The 8,062-nt window shown below is 37.7% G+C and overlaps 1 pseudogene; it reads left to right on the top strand.

Moving 5' to 3' along the window:
- On the top strand, positions 522 to 7,830 carry LOC104759611 (annotated as a pseudogene).

Raw genomic sequence — 8,062 nt, 5'->3', positions numbered from 1 at the left:
AGAAGCAGGAAACGGTGGCTCTGTCTTCTTGTGAGGCTGAGTTTATGGCTGCAACTGAGGCGGCTAAGCAGGCCATCTGGTTGAAGGATTTTCTTTCTGAAGGTATAGGAGTTGAGCCTGAGAGGGTAACTGTTCGGATAGATAACAGGTCTGCTATAGCACTCACCAGAAATCCAGTTTTCCATGGACGGAGTAAGCACATTCACAGGAAATATCATTTTATTCGTGAGTGTGTTGAGAATGAGCAGGTGGAGGTTGAGCATGTCCATGGTGTTGAACAAATGGCTGATATATTGACTAAACCACTTGCAAGGATCAAATTCAAGGAGATGAGAGACTATGTTGGTGTACAAGATGTGTCAAAGAAGGACTTCAAGCTTATGGGGGTGAATGTTGAGGATAAGCTTGAAATAGCTTGAGCTTGAAGACATCCTAATCTCACCAAGATATGGTTCCCAAAGAGATTAGGATTAGGACAAATTAGGAGTTATCTAATTGTTATTTTAATTAAAGAAAATATTATGAATCTCTCTATATATAAAGAGTTGTTGAGTTGTAACAACACTTGTGAGATTAGAGAGATTAATGAGGCTTTAGTTTTGAGAAGTTTGTAAAGCAATAATACGAGAGTTATTCATTAAAGTCTTGAGTTTGATTCAATAATTTTAACTGTCGATATCTTTACTTAAAATGCATTAGGTGTACTGCTGTGTACACACACACACTCATTATATGTATATAGAATCCGGACTCCCTGCATATATAAATACACGATCAAGCGAGGCACTTTCTACAAAAAAAAAAACATATAGATCAGAAAACAAACAAAATAGGATCAGAGAACAAACACGGTGAGAAAACGCGTGTTTTGGACTTTTGGTGGTGGGAGCAACTGGGTACATAGGGAAGAGAATAGTAATTAGTAAAGGCTTGTTTGGCTGAAGGTCACGAGACTTATGTTTTGCAGCGGTCGGAGATTGGTTTTGTTGGGCCTAGTTAACCGACTTATGTCTTTTACTTGTTTGACAAGTCTCGTAAGGGTTTTCGTATTCTTGTATATATATTTTTGTAATGCCGTTGTTAATAAAAGACACACAGATTCTATAATTTCTACATGGTATCAGAGCATAAAATCCTGAAACCTAACTTCTAAGATCGATTGATCTTGTATTTTTTCTGTTTTCTTTTTAAATCTCTAGAACGAGATCTCTTTGTTTTCTCTTTTGATTCGGTTGAATCGTTTTACTCTTTCCTCTTTTGTTTCTGTTTCTCGAGAGTCATGGCTACTGCTGAGACTAAATCTATGACTACGTCTGGACCACTTACCGTCACCAGCTCGTCCGATGGAGAGAACACCGTGATGGCTCCGTACTTTACGTCTTCTACTGATAACCCAGGGGCAATGATATCTGCAGTTACCTTGACCGGCGATAATTACAATGAATGGGCTGCCGAGATGCTCAACGCCCTTCGGGCAAAGAAGAAGATTGGTTTCATTGACGGCTCCTTGAAGAGGCCAGGGGCTGATAGTTCCGACTTGGAATCATGGACTTCGGTGAACTCCATGGTCATTGGATGGTTACGTACGTCGATTGCGCCGCGTGTCCGTTCTACCGTTTCTTTTCTCACCAACGCACATGAGCTTTGGGAGAATTTAAGGAAGAGATTTTCGATTGGAAACAAGGTTCGTGTTAACCATCTCCGATCTCAAATCGCTCTTTGTCGTCAAGATGGCCAGTCCGTAATTGATTATTACGGTAAGATTGCTGGTTTATGGGATGAGTTATACACATACAAACCACTGCCTGTGTGTTCTTGTGGTGGGTGTACATGTGGTGTTTATGCAACTATTGCAAAGGAGAGAGAAGAAGAAAAAGTAAATCAGTTTGTCATGGGTCTCGATGAATCCAGATTTGCAAACGTGATTACTTCCATTGTTGATGTTGATCCTTCTCCAGCTTTGGAGCAAGCATACTCACGTGTTATTCGTGAGGAGAAAAGATTATCTTCTGTTAAGTCTCGGGAGCATCAGCACGACGCCGTTGGTTTTGTTGCTCGCAAAGATCCTTCTGGTTTTGGTTTGATGTCTAGTGATTACCGTGGAGAGAATAATGGTCCGTTTGGTGGTGACCGGAGCAGAGAAAAACATTTGATATGTTCCAACTGTGGTCGTGCTGGTCATGAGAAGGCGTTTTGTTGGCAATTAGTGGGCTATCCCGAGTGGTACACCGATCGCAACGGTCGCCCTAATGGAAGAGGAGCTGGACTTGGTCGGGGTCGTGGTTCGAGTAGTGCTCGAGGCTCTGGTCGAGGTCGCGGACAGGCTGTCGCTGCTCACACTACGGTACCAAACGTCACGGCTTTCTCTGACTTCACTCCCGAACAATGGAAAGCCATTTCTTTGGTGGCTGAAGAGAGGATGAAACAAAACCCTGATAAGTTGTCTGGTAAGATTTATGGTGATGTTATTATTGATACATGAGCTTCCCACCACATGACTGGGAACATTTCCCTTCTAACCGATATGGTTGATACTTCGTCATGCTCGGTTGGGTTTGCTGATGGTAGTATTACCTTTTCCAATCGCAAAGGCACATTGCATCTCACAGATCGTGTATCGCTGATGGATGTTCTTTATGTGCCAAATTTGAACTGTTCTTTGATTTCAGTATCGCAAATTCTCAAGCAAATGAAGAATTGTTTTGCATTGTTTACCGATACTCTTTATATTTTACAGGACCGTTTCACTAGGACTCTGATTGGAGCCGGGAAAGAGCGTGATGGGGTTTATTATTTGACGGATGTGGCGACAGCGAGTGTGACTAGAGTGGCAACTTCTGTTGATCAGACTTTGTGGCACCAGCGGTTGGGACATCCTGCGTTTTCTTTGCTTTCTTCTTTACCTGTTTTCTCTGGTTTGTCGAACTCCGCTAGTTCTAGTCATTGTGACGTATGTTTTCGGGCTAAGCAAACAAGAGATATTTTTCTTGAAAGTATTAATAAAACTACAGAGTGTTTTGAGTTAATTCATGTTGACGTTTGGGGACCCTATCGCATTCCATCTTTTTGTGGAGCTGTTTATTTTCTCACCATTGTTGATGATTTTTCACGTTCTGTTTGGACACACCTTCTTCTTGAAAAGTCGGAAGTTCGACGTGTTTTGGAAAATTTTTGCGCTTACTCTGAACGTCAGTTTGATAAGAGAGTTAAGATGGTGCGGAGTGATAATGGCACCGAGTTTATGTGTTTGGCAAAAATTTTTGCCAGCAAAGGTATTATTCATCAGACGTCATGTGTTGGTACACCGCAACAAAATGGACGGGTTGAGCGTAAGCACCGCCACATTCTTAATGTTGCTAGATCGTTGTTGTTTCAAACTGGTTTGCCTGTTAAATTTTGGGGTGAAGCCATACTTACCGCTGCATATGTCATTAATCGTACTCCGTCTAAGCTTCACAATGGTCGGACGTCTTATGAAGTTTTATTTGGCAACAAACCAGATTACAGCCATTTAAGAGTTTTTGGGTCTTCTTGTTATACTCATTTGAGAGCTCGAGATAAAGATAAATTTGGTTCACGAAGTCGACATTGCATTTTTGTGGGTTACCCTTTTGGCAAGAAAGGCTGGCGTGTCTATGATATAGAAACAGAAGAATTTTTAGTCTCACGTGATGTTATTTTCCAAGAAGACGTTTTCCCATTTTTGACAAAGCACGACCAAACTTTGCATGGCTCACCCACGACTGCATGCGAACGTGGAGATTGGTACGTGCAACAGGATGTTCGTGACAGGGGGAGCAGTCTGCTGCGTGAGGAACCACCTACTCCGGAGATACGTGATACAGTTTTGGTTCCTTCGGATTCTTCTCTTCCATCTCCGTCAGCTGATGTTAGTGCCTCTCCGACACCTTTTCCCGATCCCGTTGTTTCTAACGATCGTATACACAATGACGTTACTTCTTCAATAGACGATGCGATTGTTGTTGTTGATTCTAAGGAAACCGATACGGTTGTTCCGGTCCCTATTACGACTTCTCCCGTTCTTGTGGATGAAGAATTGGGACAAGGCAAGCGCCAAAAGTTCCCCTCTACTCGCCTTAAGGATTACTACACTTATAACACATTTGTTCAACATGATACCCATCACGCTCCTCTCGCTCTTACGTCCTCGTCTACGGCTCCAGGTACAACCCCATATCCTCTCACTCATTTTATTTCAGATGAGTTATTTTCACCGCCACATCGCGTGTTCCTCGCCGCTGTGACAACCGGCGTTGAACCAACTTCTTTTAAAGATGCTGTGAAGTACGATGTTTGGAATGGGGCTATGGCAGATGAAGTGGATGCACAAGAAATTGCTAAAACATGGAGTATTGTTGATTTACCTCTTGGAAAGAAGGCTTTGGGAAATAAATGGGTATATAAAATCAAATATAAAGCCGATGGTTCTATTGAACGTTATAAAGCTCGTCTTGTTGTTCTTGGCAATTTTCAAGTTGAAGGGAAAGATTTTGAAGAGACTTTTGCACCGGTAGCAAAGATGACTACGGTTCGCAGTTTAATGCAAATAATTTCACAACGTCGAGAAAGTCCAACTCCTTCTCTCTTTTAAGAAACTCGGTGCACGTATCGTTGAAGCTTCTTTCTCCGACCACCAGAGCCTCGTCTCCGCCGTGAAACTTGTTGACGTCGTTGTCTCCGCCATGTCTGGCGTTCACATCCGTAGCCATAGTATCCTTTTCCAGCTCAAGCTCGTCGAAGCCATCAAAGAGGCTGGTAACGTTAAGGTATATATAAAGTAGAGGTTAAGATTTTATTGGTTTAATTACAAACTTGTGAGGTCAATCTATAGAATCTAGTTTAACTTTTATAATTTCTATCATGAAGTCTAATTACCAAAATCATCTAGATCTTATTCAATCTAACTTATAGAATTAAAAAGATTAGATAACTTTGATACATGCATCACTACAAGAAAATAAGTTTATTGAGACGTATTTTTGAGATAAAAAATTTCCGTCACAAATTTGTGACACTTAAATACGATATTATGACTAAGTTTATTTGTAACAAATTCATAGTATCTTTGTCACTATATTATGACGAAAAAACTCAGTAATAAAAGTTTGTCACAATTAGTGACGAATATGCTACGATAATATTAATCGTCACTCTTATGACTACATTGTGACCAATATGTTGTTGCAAATTAGTTATGAACTTATAAAAGATATGCAAGTCACAGTTTGTGACATAAAAATGAGTAAACTTTAGTCATAAAATAGTATAAATTGTTATGTCATTTATACAAAGCCCATTAAGCTAAGTCTCTAACCCTAATTTAACAAGACTTATTTAAGAGATGATTAGAGTTTTATTCTTTATAATTTTGTGCCTCCATAACCTAGAGAGAGAGAGAGTGAAACATTTGAGAGAAAGAGAACAAGGAGCCACAATTGAGATTAAGGACAGATCTTACATACTCTAGGAGATGGTGGAAAATAAGGGGTAAACGGACTCTTTTATGGACGAATTTTGGTGAGCAATTTTCCAACCCATAGATGTAAGTTTTCCCCAAAGGATTTTTTAACCCCTTTTGTAGATTAAAAGTTATACATGTTTTCTCAAACCTATTCTGCGCAGATCCGCGAATTAACATCAGTCATCTTGTGAAATCGTTTTCCACTGCTACAAATTGAACCAGAAGCTGATCTACCAACCGTTGGAAAGATCTGAGTCTTACCTTTCCAGAAAGCCTGAAATCGTTTCCATAGGAGTTATAACATGGAAGCTATCATCGAATATGTTCATCTGGACGAATTTGTGATTTTGTTTTTTTTTGTAAGAATAAAGATAGCTTATAATGTATATCTAATGTTTATGTGTATAAAAATTTGTATGATCATAAATTTAAAAAATAATATTGTTTTGAGACTGATTTTTTAGTTATAAATTTTATCATATGCAATGAATTTTTATTAATAACACCATTTGAAAATAACTTCTAATGATAAAATTGGACATTATGATAGTCACAAAATATCATGATTTTTGAGTATTTGTTAAAATTTTGCGACAAATTTCTAATTATCATTTGTGACCATTTGAGACTATAGTTTCGTAACAATAAGATACATAATTAAAACGTTATTTTAAACACGAATTGTGACGATTTAAAGACGTTTTGTTAGTCTGTAATTAAGACAGTTTTGTTACTTTTTGGTGTCGTAGTTATTGATGACAAAATGGTTACTAATATATTCGTTGCAACTCTTGTGACGTTTTTGTTACAAATAAAAATTTGTGACCATTGTATTGCAACCATTCAAAAATCGTCACAAATTCGTAACAATGTTTATATTGTGACTAAATACTTTGTATTGTGACTAAATATTTCGTCTTAATAAAATTATTTTCTTGTAGCGATGCTTGATTAACCTTGATACATCTGAATTCTAATGTCATGATTAATAGATATTGATCGGTGTGTCTTTTATATTATAATTTATAATCCTTAATATTAATATAAATTCGAATATTATAATTAAATCGAAAAACACATAAACTATATAAAAAAAGAACTATTATTCTTGCACTACACAGGTAAAAGCAAAAACTTAACCTAGTAGTGAAACAAATTGAAGGTTATTTATTTCTTACTACAACTATTTTCAGCGGTTTTTACCATCTGAATTTGGTATGGATCCACCACGTATGGGACACGCGCTACCGCCTGGAAGAGAAACCTTAGACCAAAAAATGGAAGTACGTAAGGCTATAGAGGCTGCCGGAATCCAATACACTTACGTTGTGGGTGCTTGCTTTGCCGCTTTCTTCGCCGGGAGATTATGTCAGATGGCAACTTTACTTCTGCCAAAGAAAAAACTTAATATTTATGGTGATGGAAATGTTAAAGGTAAATATAAATATATAAATTTTGAGCAGTCTCTTTCAGACTTTTCTCCTCTCATTGTGGTTTTATACCAATCGATTTTTTTTTTTTCATAGTGGTACTGGCAGATGAAGACGATATCGCAAGATATATCGAAAAGATGTTAAACGATCCGAGAACATTAAACAAAACCGTGAACATCAGACCTCCCGACAATGTTCTCACGCAGCTCGAATTAGTTCAGATATGGGAAAAGCTAACCGGAAATGAATTGGAGAAAACCAATATTGCTGCGCAAGACTTCCTTGCCAACATTGAACGTAAGTCTAATCAATCATAGTGAGTTAACGTAGTTTAACTAGTTTACACCATATTCGGCAATATAAAACTTAGGGTGCAAATAGTTGCACAGTTGTAAAGATTGAACAGGTTGAAAAAAATTATTCAACCAATTTTCACCATTTGCATTTTAAAGGTTGGAAAAAACTATTCAGCCCGTTCAACCTAAAAAATTGAAAAAATAAATTAATCCTACAACAAAAATCTTCAACTTATTCAAACACTATTTTGAAGATGAATAGGTTGAATATTATTCAACGCAATTTTGTTCAACCCATTTTTTTAATTTTGAGCATGCATTTACAGCCTTACTAAGCCAGGCTTTAGATTCATTTGTTAAATAAAGCCCATATATTTTATTTGATTTCCTTTATACATGTGTATGTAGAAATGGAGATTTCACACCAAGCGGCGGTAGGACATTTCTATCACATCTTCTACGAAGGATGTCTCACTGATCACGAAGTCGGAGAAGACGAAGAAGCTTCTTGTCTTTATCCGGACGTGAAGTACAAACGCATGGATGATTACTTAAGAATGTACCTGTAGTTAATTTGATTTTTCAATACATAGAATGCAAAAATAATGATAGAGAGATAGTTAATATATTTCGTTTAACAAGTAACAACCAATACAAAGAACAACCAACACATAGAGTTGATAACTCTATTCATTAATCATTGAACCTAATTCTCCCGTGGATATTACCAAACAAAAAAATAACTTCTCCCGTGATCCGAGAGGAAATCTTGTGTGGCCCGAAACCTGTTAATTAGGAAATAGAAAAACACACAACAGAAACACCATAACCTTTAAGTTTTAAAATGAAAA

Source organism: Camelina sativa, chromosome 17 (assembly GCF_000633955.1).
Source record: "Camelina sativa cultivar DH55 chromosome 17, Cs, whole genome shotgun sequence".
In the NCBI taxonomy this organism is placed as follows: Eukaryota; Viridiplantae; Streptophyta; class Magnoliopsida; order Brassicales; family Brassicaceae; genus Camelina; species Camelina sativa.
This window is presented reverse-complemented; position numbering and strand designations above follow the sequence as displayed.